Source organism: Ranitomeya variabilis, chromosome 2, assembly GCF_051348905.1.
Source record: "Ranitomeya variabilis isolate aRanVar5 chromosome 2, aRanVar5.hap1, whole genome shotgun sequence".
In the NCBI taxonomy this organism is placed as follows: Eukaryota; Metazoa; Chordata; class Amphibia; order Anura; family Dendrobatidae; genus Ranitomeya; species Ranitomeya variabilis.
In genome coordinates this window covers 627,231,086-627,248,501 of record NC_135233.1, presented here as the reverse complement: position 1 = coordinate 627,248,501, position 17,416 = coordinate 627,231,086, and the positions used below count along the sequence as shown (strand labels likewise).

Genomic DNA, 17,416 nt, shown 5'->3' with positions numbered 1-17,416 from the left:
TGGAGGTTTCCTCCACAGGGGGTTTTTCCTCTCCTGAGCGCTGTAGGATGACTCTTTGTGAGTCGGGGGTTTGCCAAGTTTAGTCCCATTAATGCTTTTGCAGGGACTTCTAGTTTTTAAGTTTACAAAAATGATTTAATTATTTATAAAAAAAAAAAAAAAAAAGGTGTCAAATGAGACTTGGAATATTTAACCCGTCACGGCTTTGTGGTTTAGGAGTCAGGTGGAAGTTGCAGACAAGTTAAGGTGGACTCATTTTAACTAATAGAGGATGTAAAACCTCATGGTGGTGAGCAGGCTCGGCTTTGGTGGCCAGCCTCAAGGACGTTGTAATGGTAACATCAATCAGGGGCGGGCACAGTGGTTAAGCACAGGAGTGAGGATAATAGGGTCATTGGTGCCCTGAAAGTTTACTGGCTCTGCTTGAATGGCAAGCCAGTGCGTGCCGCCCCTTTATGGCTGTCTGTCCTGGTGCTGTATGTCAGACAGATGGGGATATCGCAGTACTTGTGAATCCCAATGTACTAGCACTCCACCTGACTCCTACTGTGATTATTTAATCCTGTGATTTGAATAAAAGCTGTGGCCATTTTGACAACCAAAATAATGTGTTTGTGTATTTATTTTAGTACCTAGGTTTACAGTAGTTATGGTGGTTTTAAGAAGGAGTGGGGTCCATCCCATATCCAAAAGTCAAGTAATAATGAAGGTGAGGATAGAAGGTAAACCCTGAGTCCCCATAGAAAGTTAATAATGTGTTACTAAGGACAGAAAGTGAACCCGTAGGGGTTAGTGAGTGAGTCCTAATAGGAGCCAAGTAGAGCCGGCTCCATGTTCTCTAATTGAAAGGAATGTTATCTCTATACCATGTATAGTAGAGAAAGGCAGTAGGCCCTGGCTGAACGGGGCGGTCCTGTAAAAGAAAGGAGAGGCAGTAGGTCTGGTGCCATAGGGACAGGCGGTCCTGCAGGTTCAAAGTAGGAGAATGAAAAGTTAACTTGCCCTGTAATGTGATTATGGGAAGGCCTTTAGCGAGCTAGGAGTGTATGTTCCTTGAAGGCAATGTTAAATTATTGTTCATTAAATTGCACTTAGTAGAATACCCGGTTGGGTAATGAGAGTTAATTGTAGCCTGTTGCTATGATATTTAATTATGTTTGTAACGTTAAAGTGTCCTCACCTCCCATAAAGGGAAGCCTGTTCAAGTATACTTATTGTTTTGCACTCAACAAAATTGTATGTCTTTTTGCTAACCTGTATTGTTGTTTTCTTCCCAGTCCCGGAGTACTGTGTTTAACCAGGGGGGAGTGCAGCGCCCCAGAGTCCTGGTCGTTGCAGTACTGTGGATCCGCCACTATGGGGAGCCATGGTGCGTTCGATGGCACTGAAGGAGTTCCTCTGAACAGGTATCACAGACACCAATATGTTTCACAGCAGGGCCTCCGGGGGGAGCTAAGGGTGCTATTCATTAGGCCACTCCCCACCATAGTGGGTAAACCGGGGGTCAGGCAGGAAGTTAGAGGAGAAGGCTGACTGGATTGAACGAAGCAACACCTTGTGGCAGAGGGTGTTGTGGAGGAAGAGACAGTAGGGTCTCTGCCAGGGGTGGGATCCTGGCAGAGGCTTGGCATTGGAAAGAACGTAACGGGACCGTGCCTGCTCAGAATAGCGGCGGTGCCCTAAGAAAGGACTAGAAGCGAGATAGATTGTGCTGAGTGAGAAACGAGATCAAGCAGAAGGAGAATACCAGTAGGGGTCATGCTGTAGGACCGGAGCAACATCCTACTGAGGCGCATTACCGGTGGCCGGAACGCCGAGGGAGTGGAATAGCATACAGCTTCAAGCCATACTCCGAACAGCGGCAGGGCAGTCAGTTTAAGGCGGGCTGTCTACCACATATCACCTATGAAGTCTTGGGGGGCAATTGCGGGAGAGGGGCGTCTCTAGGGTCCCGGAAGAACTCCAGGCCTACCTGACAAACGGGTGCCGTTCCAACCTGAATAACAGGGAGGGACGGAATACGAGAAGAACATCAGTTAATCGAGTTGTGAGGGAACTTAAGAAACAGACACAACCGTTGTGGGGTACTTTCCGTGAGCACAGCAGGGAAGGACTACAACACATAGCGCTAAGAAGGAAGGCACTGATTTCCACCTGTGAGGAGAACTCTGGAGGTGCCATTGGACCGGCCGGACTTGCGCAGCCTGGTGAACCGGATTCTGGACTGAGGACCGAGAGATCTCCAGTAAAGAGGTAAAGAGACTGCAACCTGGTGTCCTCGTTATTTACCGCGACCTGCACCTCACAACTGCACCGTTACAACACCACTTATTGCACCGGACGTCCCCCACTGACAGACAGGGCCACGGACCGGGTCTAGCCACCGTGACAACCCCAGGACTGAGACACAGAGGCCCGGCTCCGGGTACCCCTAGGCCCTGCGGCGGTGTGGGGGCGCTCCACATCGGCGTGTCAGTAATAGATGTGTAGATGGAGATGATCGGCGTGTCAGTAATAGATGTGTAGATGGAGGAGATGATCGGCGTGTCAGTAATAGATGTGTAGACGGAGGAGACGATCGGCGTGTCAGTAATAGATGTGTAGATGGAAGAGACGATCGGCGTGTCAGTAATAGATGTGTAGATGGAGGAAACGATCGGCGTGTCAGTAATAGATGTGTAGACGGAGGAGACGATCGGCGTGTCGGTAATAGATGTGTAGATGGAGGAGGCGATCGGCGCGTCAGTAATAGATGTGTAGATGGAGGAGACGATCGCCATGTCAGTAATAGATGTGTAGATGGAGGAGACGTTCAGCGTGTCAGTAATAGATGTGTAGATGGAGGAGACGATCGGCGTGTCAGTAACAGATGTGTAGATGGAGGAGGCGATCGACATCTCAGTAATAGATGTGTAGATGGAGAAGACGATCAGTGTGTCAGTAATAGATGTGTAGATGGAGATGATCGGCGTGTCAGTAATAGATGTGTAGATGGAGGAGACGTTCAGCGTGTCAGTAATAGATGTGTAGATGGAGGAGACGATCGGCGTGTCAGTAATAAATGTGTAGATGGAGGAGGCGATCGGTGTGTCAGTAATAGATGTGTAGATGGAGGAGATGATCGGCGTGTCAGAAATAGATGTGTAGATGGAGGAGGCGATCGGCGTGTCAATAATAGATGTGTAGATGGAGGAGGCGATTGGCGTGTCAGTAATAGATGTGTAGATGGAGGAGGCGATCGGTGTGTCAGTAATAGATGTGTAGATGGAGGAGGCGATCGGCGTGTCAGTAATACATGTGTAGATGGAGGAGGCGATCGGCGTGTCAGTAATACATGTGTAGATGGAGGAGACGATCGGCGTGTCAGTAATAGATATGTAGATGGAGGAGGCGATCGGCGTGTCAGTAATAGATGTGTAGATGGAGGAGACGATCGGCATGTCAGTAATAGATGTGTAGATGGAGGAGACGATCGGCGTGTCAGTAATAGATGTGTAGATGGAGGAGACGATCGGCGTGTCAGTAATAGATGTGTAGATGGAGGAGGCGATCGGCGTGTCAGTAATACATGTGTAGATGGAGGAGGCGATCGGCGTGTCAGTAATACATGTGTAGATGGAGGAGACGATCGGCGTGTCAGTAATAGATATGTAGATGGAGGAGGCGATCGGCGTGTCAGTAATAGATGTGTAGATGGAGGAGACGATCGGCATGTCAGTAATAGATGTGTAGATGGAGGAGACGATCGGCGTGTCAGTAATAGATGTGTAGACGGAGGAGACGATCGGCGTGTCAGTAATAGATGTGTAGATGGAGGAGACGATCGGCGTGTCAGTAATAGATGTGTAGATGGAGGAGGCGATCGGCGTGTCAGTAATAGATGTGTAGATGGAGGAGGCGATCGGTGTGTCAGTAATAGATATGTAGATGGAGGAGGCGATCGGCGTGTCAGTAATACATGTGTAGATGGAGGAGACGATCGGCGTGTCAGTAATAGATATGTAGATGGAGGAGGCGATCGGCGTGTCAGTAATAGATGTGTAGATGGAGGAGACGATCGGCATGTCAGTAATAGATGTGTAGATGGAGGAGACGATCGGCGTGTCAGTAATAGATGTGTAGATGGAGGAGACGATCGGCGTGTCAGTAATAGATGTGTAGATGGAGGAGGCGATCGGCGTGTCAGTAATACATGTGTAGATGGAGGAGGCGATCGGCGTGTCAGTAATACATGTGTAGATGGAGGAGACGATCGGCGTGTCAGTAATAGATATGTAGATGGAGGAGGCGATCGGCGTGTCAGTAATAGATGTGTAGATGGAGGAGACGATCGGCATGTCAGTAATAGATGTGTAGATGGAGGAGACGATCGGCGTGTCAGTAATAGATGTGTAGACGGAGGAGACGATCGGCGTGTCAGTAATAGATGTGTAGATGGAGGAGACGATCGGCGTGTCAGTAATAGATGTGTAGATGGAGGAGACGATCGGCGTGTCAGTAATAGATATGTAGATGGAGGAGGCGATCGGTGTGTCAGTAATACATGTGTAGATGGAGGAGACAATCGTCGTGTCAGTAATAGATGTGTAGATGGAGGAGACGATCGGCGTGTCAGTAATAGATGTGTAGATGGAAGAGACGATCGGCGTGTCAGTAATAGATGTGCAGATGGAGGAGACGATCGGCGTCTCAGTAATAGATGTGTAGATGGAGGAGGCGATCGGCATGTCAGTAATAGATGTGTAGATGGAGGAGACGATCGGCGAGTCAGTAATAGATGTGTAGATGGAGGAGACGTTCAGCGTGTCAGTAATAGATGTGTAGATGGAGGAGGAGATCGGCGTGTCAGTAATAGATGTGTAGATGGAGGAGATGATCGGCGTGTCAGTAATAGATGTGTAGATGGAGGAGACGATCGGCGTGTCAGTAATAGATGTGTAGATGGAGGAGGCGATCGGCGTGTCAGTAATAGATGTGTAGATGGAGGAGACGATCGGCGTGTCAGTAATAGATGTGTAGATGGAGGAGACGATCGGCGTGTCAGTAATAGATGTGTAGATGGAGGAGATGATCGGCGTGTCAGTAATAGATGTGTAGATGGAGGAGACGATCGTCGTGTCAGTAATAGATGTGTAGATGGAGGAGATGATCGGCGTGTCAGTAATAGATGTGTAGACGGAGGAGATGATCGTCGTGTCAGTAATAGATGTGTAGATGGAGGAGACGATCGGCGTGTCAGTAATAGATGTGTAGATGGAGGAGACGATCGGCGAGTCAGTAATAGATGTGTAGATGGAGGAGATGATCGGTGTGTCAGTAATAGATGTGTAGATGGAGGAGACGTTGAGCGTGTCAGTAATAGATGTGTAGATGGAGGAGACGATCGGCGTGTCAGTAATAGATGTGTAGATGGAGGAGACGATCGGCGAGTCAGTAATAGATGTGTAGATGGAGGAGACGATCGGCGTGTCAGTAATAGATGTGTAGATGGAGGAGACGTTGAGCGTGTCAGTAATAGATGTGTAGATGGAGGAGACGTTCAGCGTGTCAGTAATAGATGTGTAGATGGAGGAGACGATCGGCGTGTCAGTAACAGATGTGTAGATGGAGGAGGCGATCGACATCTCAGTAATAGATGTGTAGATGGAGAAGACGATCAGTGTGTCAGTAATAGATGTGTAGATGGAGATGATCGGCGTGTCAGTAATAGATGTGTAGATGGAGGAGACGTTCAGCGTGTCAGTAATAGATGTGTAGATGGAGGAGACGATCGGCGTGTCAGTAATAAATGTGTAGATGGAGGAGGCGATCGGTGTGTCAGTAATAGATGTGTAGATGGAGGAGATGATCGGCGTGTCAGAAATAGATGTGTAGATGGAGGAGGCGATCGGCGTGTCGGTAATAGATGTGTAGATGGAGGAGGCGATCGGCGCGTCAGTAATAGATGTGTAGATGGAGGAGACGATCGCCATGTCAGTAATAGATGTGTAGATGGAGGAGACGTTCAGCGTGTCAGTAATAGATGTGTAGATGGAGGAGACGATCGGCGTGTCAGTAACAGATGTGTAGATGGAGGAGGCGATCGACATCTCAGTAATAGATGTGTAGATGGAGAAGACGATCAGTGTGTCAGTAATAGATGTGTAGATGGAGATGATCGGCGTGTCAGTAATAGATGTGTAGATGGAGGAGACGTTCAGCGTGTCAGTAATAGATGTGTAGATGGAGGAGACGATCGGCGTGTCAGTAATAAATGTGTAGATGGAGGAGGCGATCGGTGTGTCAGTAATAGATGTGTAGATGGAGGAGATGATCGGCGTGTCAGAAATAGATGTGTAGATGGAGGAGGCGATCGGCGTGTCAATAATAGATGTGTAGATGGAGGAGGCGATTGGCGTGTCAGTAATAGATGTGTAGATGGAGGAGGCGATCGGTGTGTCAGTAATAGATGTGTAGATGGAGGAGGCGATCGGCGTGTCAGTAATACATGTGTAGATGGAGGAGGCGATCGGCGTGTCAGTAATACATGTGTAGATGGAGGAGACGATCGGCGTGTCAGTAATAGATATGTAGATGGAGGAGGCGATCGGCGTGTCAGTAATAGATGTGTAGATGGAGGAGACGATCGGCATGTCAGTAATAGATGTGTAGATGGAGGAGACGATCGGCGTGTCAGTAATAGATGTGTAGATGGAGGAGACGATCGGCGTGTCAGTAATAGATGTGTAGATGGAGGAGGCGATCGGCGTGTCAGTAATACATGTGTAGATGGAGGAGACGATCGGCGTGTCAGTAATAGATATGTAGATGGAGGAGGCGATCGGCGTGTCAGTAATAGATGTGTAGATGGAGGAGACGATCGGCATGTCAGTAATAGATGTGTAGATGGAGGAGACGATCGGCGTGTCAGTAATAGATGTGTAGACGGAGGAGACGATCGGCGTGTCAGTAATAGATGTGTAGATGGAGGAGACGATCGGCGTGTCAGTAATAGATGTGTAGATGGAGGAGGCGATCGGCGTGTCAGTAATAGATGTGTAGATGGAGGAGGCGATCGGTGTGTCAGTAATAGATATGTAGATGGAGGAGGCGATCGGCGTGTCAGTAATACATGTGTAGATGGAGGAGACGATCGGCGTGTCAGTAATAGATATGTAGATGGAGGAGGCGATCGGCGTGTCAGTAATAGATGTGTAGATGGAGGAGACGATCGGCATGTCAGTAATAGATGTGTAGATGGAGGAGACGATCGGCGTGTCAGTAATAGATGTGTAGATGGAGGAGACGATCGGCGTGTCAGTAATAGATGTGTAGATGGAGGAGGCGATCGGCGTGTCAGTAATACATGTGTAGATGGAGGAGGCGATCGGCGTGTCAGTAATACATGTGTAGATGGAGGAGACGATCGGCGTGTCAGTAATAGATATGTAGATGGAGGAGGCGATCGGCGTGTCAGTAATAGATGTGTAGATGGAGGAGACGATCGGCATGTCAGTAATAGATGTGTAGATGGAGGAGACGATCGGCGTGTCAGTAATAGATGTGTAGACGGAGGAGACGATCGGCGTGTCAGTAATAGATGTGTAGATGGAGGAGACGATCGGCGTGTCAGTAATAGATGTGTAGATGGAGGAGGCGATCGGCGTGTCAGTAATAGATGTGTAGATGGAGGAGGCGATCGGTGTGTCAGTAATAGATATGTAGATGGAGGAGGCGATCGGTGTGTCAGTAATACATGTGTAGATGGAGGAGACAATCGTCGTGTCAGTAATAGATGTGTAGATGGAGGAGACGTTCGGTGTGTCAGTAATAGATGTGTAGATGGAGGAGACGTTCGGTGTGTCAGTAATAGATGTGTAGATGGAGGAGATGATCGGCGTGTCAGAAATAGATGTGTAGATGGAGGAGGCGATCGGCGTGTCAGTAATAGATGTGTAGATGGAGGAGGCGATTGGCGTGTCAGTAATAGATATGTAGATGGAGGAGACGATCGGCGTGTCAGTAATAGATGTGTAGATGGAGGAGACGATCGGCGTGTCAGTAATAGATGTGTAGATGGAGGAGGCGATCGGCGTGTCAGTAATAGATGTGTAGATGGAGGAGGCGATCGGTGTGTCAGTAATAGATATGTAGATGGAGGAGGCGATCGGTGTGTCAGTAATACATGTGTAGATGGAGGAGACAATCGTCGTGTCAGTAATAGATGTGTAGATGGAGGAGACGTTCGGTGTGTCAGTAATAGATGTGTAGATGGAGGAGATGATCGGCGTGTCAGAAATAGATGTGTAGATGGAGGAGGCGATCGGCGTGTCAGTAATAGATGTGTAGATGGAGGAGGCGATTGGCGTGTCAGTAATAGATGTGTAGATGGAGGAGACGATCGGCGTGTCAGTAATAGATGTGTAGATGGAGGAGGCGATCGGCGTGTCAGTAATAGATGTGTAGATGGAGGAGACGATCGGCGTGTCAGTAATAGATATGTAGATGGAGGAGGCGATCGGTGTGTCAGTAATACATGTGTAGATGGAGGAGACAATCGTCGTGTCAGTAATAGATGTGTAGATGGAGGAGACGATCGGCGTGTCAGTAATAGATGTGTAGATGGAAGAGACGATCGGCGTGTCAGTAATAGATGTGCAGATGGAGGAGACGATCGGCGTCTCAGTAATAGATGTGTAGATGGAGGAGGCGATCGGCATGTCAGTAATAGATGTGTAGATGGAGGAGACGATCGGCGAGTCAGTAATAGATGTGTAGATGGAGGAGACGTTCAGCGTGTCAGTAATAGATGTGTAGATGGAGGAGGAGATCGGCGTGTCAGTAATAGATGTGTAGATGGAGGAGATGATCGGCGTGTCAGTAATAGATGTGTAGATGGAGGAGACGATCGGCGTGTCAGTAATAGATGTGTAGATGGAGGAGGCGATCGGTGTGTCAGTAATAGATGTGTAGATGGAGGAGACGATCGGCGTGTCAGTAATAGATGTGTAGATGGAGGAGGCGATCGGCGTGTCAGTAATAGATGTGTAGATGGAGGAGATGATCGGCGTGTCAGTAATAGATGTGTAGATGGAGGAGACGATCGTCGTGTCAGTAATAGATGTGTAGATGGAGGAGATGATCGGCGTGTCAGTAATAGATGTGTAGACGGAGGAGATGATCGTCGTGTCAGTAATAGATGTGTAGATGGAGGAGACGATCGGCGTGTCAGTAATACATGTGTAGATGGAGGAGACGATCGGCGTGTCAGTAATAGATATGTAGATGGAGGAGGCGATCGGTGTGTCAGTAATACATGTGTAGATGGAGGAGACAATCGTCGTGTCAGTAATAGATGTGTAGATGGAGGAGACGATCGGCGTGTCAGTAATAGATGTGTAGATGGAAGAGACGATCGGCGTGTCAGTAATAGATGTGCAGATGGAGGAGACGATCGGCGTCTCAGTAATAGATGTGTAGACGGAGGAGACGATCGGCGTGTCAGTAATATATGTGTAGATGGAGGAGGCGATCGGCATGTCAGTAATAGATGTGTAGATGGAGGAGACGATCGGCGAGTCAGTAATAGATGTGTAGATGGAGGAGACGTTCAGCGTGTCAGTAATAGATGTGTAGATGGAGGAGGAGATCGGCGTGTCAGTAATAGATGTGTAGATGGAGGAGATGATCGGCGTGTCAGTAATAGATGTGTAGATGGAGGAGACGATCGGCGTGTCAGTAATAGATGTGTAGATGGAGGAGGCGATCGGCGTGTCAGTAATAGATGTGTAGATGGAGGAGACGATCGGCGTGTCAGTAATAGATGTGTAGATGGAGGAGACGATCGGCGTGTCAGTAATAGATGTGTAGATGGAGGAGATGATCGGCGTGTCAGTAATAGATGTGTAGATGGAGGAGACGATCGTCGTGTCAGTAATAGATGTGTAGATGGAGGAGATGATCGGCGTGTCAGTAATAGATGTGTAGACGGAGGAGATGATCGTCGTGTCAGTAATAGATGTGTAGATGGAGGAGACGATCGGCGTGTCAGTAATAGATGTGTAGATGGAGGAGACGATCGGCGAGTCAGTAATAGATGTGTAGATGGAGGAGATGATCGGTGTGTCAGTAATAGATGTGTAGATGGAGGAGACGTTGAGCGTGTCAGTAATAGATGTGTAGATGGAGGAGACGATCGGCGTGTCAGTAATAGATGTGTAGATGGAGGAGACGATCGGCGAGTCAGTAATAGATGTGTAGATGGAGGAGACGATCGGCGTGTCAGTAATAGATGTGTAGATGGAGGAGACGTTGAGCGTGTCAGTAATAGATGTGTAGATGGAGGAGACGATCGGCGTGTCAGTAATAGATGTGTAGATGGAAGAGACGATCGGCATGTCAGTAATAGATGTGTAGATGGAGGAGACGATCGGCGTGTCAGTAATAGATGTGTAGATGGAGGAGGCGATCGGCGTGTCAGTAATACATGTGTAGATGGAGGAGACGATCGGCGTGTCAGTAATAGATATGTAGATGGAGGAGGCGATCGGTGTGTCAGTAATAGATGTGTAGATGGAGGAGACAATCGTCGTGTCAGTAATAGATGTGTAGATGGAGGAGACGTTCGGTGTGTCAGTAATAGATGTGTAGATGGAGGAGATGATCGGCGTGTCAGAAATAGATGTGTAGATGGAGGAGACGATCGGCGTGTCAGTAATAGATGTGTAGATGGAGGAGATGATCGGCGTGTCAGTAATAGATGTGTAGATGGAGGAGGCGATCGGCGTGTCAGTAATAGATGTGTAGATGGAGGAGACGATCGGCGTGTCAGTAATACATGTGTAGATGGAGGAGGCGATCGGCGTGTCAGTAATAGATGTGTAGATGGAGGAGATGATCGGCGTGTCAGTAATAGATGTGTAGATGGAGGAGACGATCGGCGTGTCAGTAATAGATGTGTAGATGGAGGAGGCGATCGGTGTGTCAGTAATAGATGTGTAGATGGAGGAGACGATCGGCGTGTCAGTAATAGATGTGTAGATGGAGGAGACGATCGGCGTGTCAGTAATAGATGTGTAGATGGAGGAGATGATCGGCGTATCATTAATAGATGTGTAGATGGAGGAGGCGATCGGCGTGTCAGTAATAGATGTGTAGATGGAGGAGGCGATTGGCGTGTCAGTAATAGATGTGTAGATGGAGGAGGCGATTGGCGTGTCAGTAATAGATGTGTAGATGGAGGAGACGATCGGCGTGTCAGTAATAGATGTGTAGATGGAGGAGGCGATCGGCGTGTCAGTAATACATGTGTAGATGGAGGAGACGATCGGCGTGTCAGTAATAGATATGTAGATGGAGGAGGCGATCGGTGTGTCAGTAATACATGTGTAGATGGAGGAGACAATCGTCGTGTCAGTAATAGATGTGTAGATGGAGGAGACGATCGGCGTGTCAGTAATAGATGTGCAGATGGAGGAGACGATCGGCGTCTCAGTAATAGATGTGTAGATGGAGGAGACGATCGGCGTGTCAGTAATAGATGTGTAGATGGAGGAGGCGATCGGCGTCTCAGTAATAGATGTGCAGATGGAGGAGACGATCAGCGTGTCAGTAATAGATGTGTAGATGGAGGAGACGATCGGCGTCTCAGTAATAGATGTGCAGATGGAGGAGACGATCAGCGTGTCAGTAATAGATGTGTAGATGGAGGAGGCGATCGGCGTGTCAGTAATAGATGTGTAGATGGAGGAGGCGATCGGCATGTCAGTAATAGATGTGTAGATGGAGGAGACGATCGGCGAGTCAGTAATAGATGTGTAGATGGAGGAGACGTTCAGCGTGTCAGTAATAGATGTGTAGATGGAGGAGGCGATCGGCGTGTCAGTAATAGATGTGTAGATGGAGGAGATGATCGGCGTGTCAGTAATAGATGTGTAGATGGAGGAGACGATCGTCGTGTCAGTAATACATGTGTAGATGGAGGAGGCGATCGGCGTGTCAGTAATAGATGTGTAGATGGAGGAGATGATCGGCGTGTCAGTAATAGATGTGTAGATGGAGGAGACGATCGGCGTGTCAGTAATAGATGTGTAGATGGAGGAGGCGATCGGTGTGTCAGTAATAGATGTGTAGATGGAGGAGACGATCGGCGTGTCAGTAATAGATGTGTAGATGGAGGAGACGATCGGCGTGTCAGTAATAGATGTGTAGATGGAGGAGATGATCGGCGTATCATTAATAGATGTGTAGATGGAGGAGGCGATCGGCGTGTCAGTAATAGATGTGTAGATGGAGGAGGCGATTGGCGTGTCAGTAATAGATGTGTAGATGGAGGAGGCGATTGGCGTGTCAGTAATAGATGTGTAGATGGAGGAGACGATCGGCGTGTCAGTAATAGATGTGTAGATGGAGGAGGCGATCGGCGTGTCAGTAATACATGTGTAGATGGAGGAGACGATCGGCGTGTCAGTAATAGATATGTAGATGGAGGAGGCGATCGGTGTGTCAGTAATACATGTGTAGATGGAGGAGACAATCGTCGTGTCAGTAATAGATGTGTAGATGGAGGAGACGATCGGCGTGTCAGTAATAGATGTGCAGATGGAGGAGACGATCGGCGTCTCAGTAATAGATGTGTAGATGGAGGAGACGATCGGCGTGTCAGTAATAGATGTGTAGATGGAGGAGGCGATCGGCGTCTCAGTAATAGATGTGCAGATGGAGGAGACGATCAGCGTGTCAGTAATAGATGTGTAGATGGAGGAGACGATCGGCGTCTCAGTAATAGATGTGCAGATGGAGGAGACGATCAGCGTGTCAGTAATAGATGTGTAGATGGAGGAGGCGATCGGCGTGTCAGTAATAGATGTGTAGATGGAGGAGGCGATCGGCATGTCAGTAATAGATGTGTAGATGGAGGAGACGATCGGCGAGTCAGTAATAGATGTGTAGATGGAGGAGACGTTCAGCGTGTCAGTAATAGATGTGTAGATGGAGGAGGCGATCGGCGTGTCAGTAATAGATGTGTAGATGGAGGAGATGATCGGCGTGTCAGTAATAGATGTGTAGATGGAGGAGACGATCGTCGTGTCAGTAATAGATGTGTAGATGGAGGAGATGATCGGCGTGTCAGTAATAGATGTGTAGACGGAGGAGATGATCGGCGTGTCAGTAATAGATGTGTAGATGGAGGAGACGATCGTCGTGTCAGTAATAGATGTGTAGATGGAGGAGACGATCGGCGTGTCAGTAATAGATGTGTAGATGGAGGAGACGATCGGCGAGTCAGTAATAGATGTGTAGATGGAGGAGACGTTCAGCGTGTCAGTAATAGATGTGTAGATGGAGGAGACGATCGGCGTGTCAGTAATAGATGTGTAGATGGAAGAGACGATCGGCATGTCAGTAATAGATGTGTAGATGGAGGAGACGATCGGCGTGTCAGTAATAGATGTGTAGATGGAGGAGACAATCGGCGTGTCAGTAATAGATATGTAGATGGAGGAGGCGATCGGTGTGTCAGTAATACATGTGTAGATGGAGGAGACAATCGGCGTGTCAGTAATAGATGTGTAGATGGAGGAGACGATCGGCGTGTCAGTAATAGATGTGCAGATGGAGGAGACGATCGGCATCTCAGTAATAGATGTGTAGATGGAGGAGGCGATCGGCATGTCAGTAATAGATGTGTAGATGGAGGAGACGATCGGCGTGTCAGTAATAGATGTGTAGATGGAGGAGGCCATCGGCGTGTCAGTAATAGATGTGTAGATGGAGGAGACGATCGGCGTGTCAGTAATAGATGTGTAGATGGAGGAGATGATCGGCGTGTCAGTAATAGATGTGTAGATGGAAGAGTCGATCGGCGTGTCAGTAATAGATGTGTAGACGGAGGAGATGATCGGCGTGTCAGTAATAGATGTGTAGATGGAGGAGACGATCGTCGTGTCAGTAATAGATGTGTAGATGGAGGAGACGATCGGCGTGTCAGTAATAGATGTGTAGATGGAGGAGACAATCGGCGTGTCAGTAATAGATGTGTAGATAGAGGAGACGATCGGCGTGTCAGTAATAGATGTGTAGATGGAGGAGGCGATCGGCGTGTCAGTAATAGATGTGTAGATGGAGGAGACGATCGGCGTGTCAGTAATAGATGTGTAGATGGAGGAGATGATCGGCGTGTCAATAATAGATGTGTAGATGGAAGAGTCGATCGGCGTGTCAGTAATAGATGTGTAGACGGAGGAGATGATCGGCGTGTCAGTAATAGATGTGTAGATGGAGGAGACGATCGTCGTGTCAGTAATAGATGTGTAGATGGAGGAGACGATCGGCGTGTCAGTAATAGATGTGTAGATGGAGGAGACGATCGGCGAGTCAGTAATAGATGTGTAGATGGAGGAGACGTTCAGCGTGTCAGTAATAGATGTGTAGATGGAGGAGACGATCGCCGTGTCAGTAATAGATGTGTAGATGGAGGAGACGATCGGCGTGTCAGTAATAGATGTGTAGATGGAGGAGGCGATCGGCGTGTCAGTAATAGATGTGTAGATGGAGGAGACGATCGCCGTGTCAGTAATAGATGTGTAGATGGAGGAGACGATCGGTGTGTCAGTAATAGATGTGTAGATGGAGGAGACGATCGGCGTGTCAGTAATAGATGTGTAGATGGAGGAGGCGATCGGCGTGTCAGTAATAGATGTGTAGATGGAGGAGATGATCGGCGTGTCAGTAATAGATGTGTAGATGGAGGAGATGATCGGCGTGTCAGTAATAGATGTGTAGATGGAGGAGACGTTCAGCGTGTCAGTAATAGATGTGTAGATGGAGGAGACGATTGCCGTGTCAGTAATAGATGTGTAAATGGAGGAGGCGATCGACATGTCAGTAATAGATGTGTAGATGGAGGAGACGATCGCCGTGTCAGTAATAGATGTGTAGATGGAGGAGACGTTCAGCGTGTCAGTAATAGATGTGTAGATGGAGGAGACGATTGCCGTGTCAGTAATAGATGTGTAAATGGAGGAGGCGATCGACATGTCAGTAATAGATGTGTAGATGGAGGAGACGATCAGCGTGTCAGTAATAGATGTGTAGATGGAGGAGACAATTGCCGTGTCAGTAATAGATGTGTAAATGGAGGAGGCGATCGACATGTCAGTAATAGATGTGTAGATGGAGGAGACGATCGGCGTGTCAGTAATAGATGTGTAGATGGAGGAGACGATTGCCGTGTCAGTAATAGATGTGTAGATGGAGGAGACGATCGGCGTGCCAGTAATAGATGTGTAGATGGAGGAGACGATCAGTGTGTCAGTAATAGATGTGTAGATGGAGGAGATGATCGGAGTGTCAGTAATAGATGTGTAGATGGAGGAGACGATCGTCGTGTCAGTAATAGATGTGTAGATGGAGGAGATGATCGGAGTGTCAGTAATAGATGTGTAGATGGAGGAGACGATCGTAGTGTCAGTAATAGATGTGTAGATGGAGGAAACGATCAGTGTGTCAGTTTAGGAAGGATGTGAGAGACTGAGCATGGGATTTGTAGGTTAAAAAGAGAATGTGTCAGTAAATTCAGGAGGTATTGAGATGCAGAAAATAGACAGTAATAGTTTAGTGCTGCCATCTTACCAGACTCAAGGGCGAGCGGACAGAATGCTGGGTATAGGTGGTCCCGCTTTCCTTTATATTCATTTCCAGGGTGAGGACTTGTTTACTGTCATCATAAAATGATATAATTGTGGGACCCGTGTGACAGCTGGAGGATCCCACACCCATTTATAGCCTACACCCAATGCTGACGTGTCACCGCCCAATGGTTTATTTGCTTTAATGTAATCTTTTGATAAGTGAATATCAGGAGAGACTGTGGTGATGGGTCTTGGACCCAGATCCTGCTATTATGGGAGTCCTACAATTATATTCACCCATTCTGCATTTCTTAGAGCTCTGGGCTTTCTGATCCTCCATCACTGCCATTAGGTGGTCTCTTAGATTTTAGTATCTGTCTCTGACAACCTCCTTTCTGCTTTATCATCAAAGGGGCTTGTATCTGGTCACCAGTTCACGCTCATCTTCGCAGACCTGATCATCTGCTGTCCACATTTTATCATAAAGTCAAGGAGGAGGCACTTCATGTTCCTGTTATCAGATCAATCCTGGTCACCCATCATTCCATGGCTCCGCATTCTCCCATTTCCTTCCCAGGAGCTCAGGTCTGAGCAGATTCTCCCTGCTGTCGTGGTGCAAGATTCTGAGGTCTGATCAATGTCAGACTGGTGTACTGTCTCTAGAGGCTCATACCACAGCCATATTCAAATTCCTGTTAGGAGTTATTCCTGTTAGAGTGGACCGTTGGATGTCAAATGTAGAATTGATAGGTAGTGTGAATACATCTCTAAGGCTGGGGTCACACTAGCGTATTGCATCCATTGCGAGGCCATCAGATACGATATGCTAATAACTCTCAGCTCCTGCTCTGCTGCGAGTGGGAGGCGAGTGTCATGCGTCTGTCCTCCGAGGCTCTCGCACAGAGAGAATCAGAGCACAGCTGCAGAGAAGGCGGAGAAATTAATTTCTCCATCTCCTCCATTGCCAGGGTCAGCGTATAACGCACATCACTCAGATGATACCAGAGTGATGTGCGTTGTCTCACTCACACCCATAGGCTTGAGACTCGGCCGAGTGTAGGTGACAATCCCAGCATGCTGCAATTTCATTCGCACGTTGAAAACGGCCAAGAAAAAATACGGCGATGTGAACTGCCCCATAGATTAATACTGGTCTGAGTGCTAAGAGATTTTTTATCGCATAGCACTCGTCCGTATTCAACGGTAGTGTGACCCCGGCCTAAGACTGAAATCTGGATTCCTGGGTAGATATGAATACCTCTCTTCCAAGTCAGATTTTATGGGTAGGTAGGACCCTGTTGCAAATAAAATCTACCACATAATGAAGGGCGGAGTGCTTGGTCAGAGAGCTAATACACAATGACAACAAAACTGACTGCCACTTCCAAGCTAATGTGAACAGGTGCAAAATAGGAGCAGGTATCTCCTATACAATAACCAACAACAGTTGCACTCTGTAGTCATGTCAATATGGAATATATGAAATATGAATAGCAATACTACTTCTGGATACTAGGAAAAAATGAGACACTAAGCACATAATTTGACCAATTCATGCATGCCCAGCAACCAACGACAAGGTGGTCTCAAAGCTGCTGGGTCCTAATGTGTCTAGTGTGAATACCTCTCTAAGACTGAAGTCTGGATTCCTGGGTAGATGTGAAGTCTGATTTTATGGGTAGGTAGGACCTTGTTGCAATTAACAGGCATGTAGGACCCTACAGTTTTGAGATCTCTGAAGGTGAGTTTCAGTGCTCCTTTCATTTGTGTGGGTGCTCTGTGGTGGCCATTGTTGCTGTGGTTTT

The 17,416-nt window shown here is 47.8% G+C and overlaps 1 protein-coding gene across 1 annotated transcript in view; it reads right to left on the bottom strand.

The window, feature by feature from the left end:
- REG4 (regenerating family member 4) overlaps positions 1-15,684 on the bottom strand; it is a 57,156-nt gene extending 41,472 nt beyond the window's left edge. Inside the window, exon 1 of the mRNA XM_077289043.1 lies at positions 15,613-15,684. The gene's annotated coding sequence lies outside the window, so the exon portion shown is untranslated. The remainder of the gene's footprint in view (positions 1-15,612) is intronic.
- Positions 15,685-17,416: the final 1,732 nt, after the last annotated feature.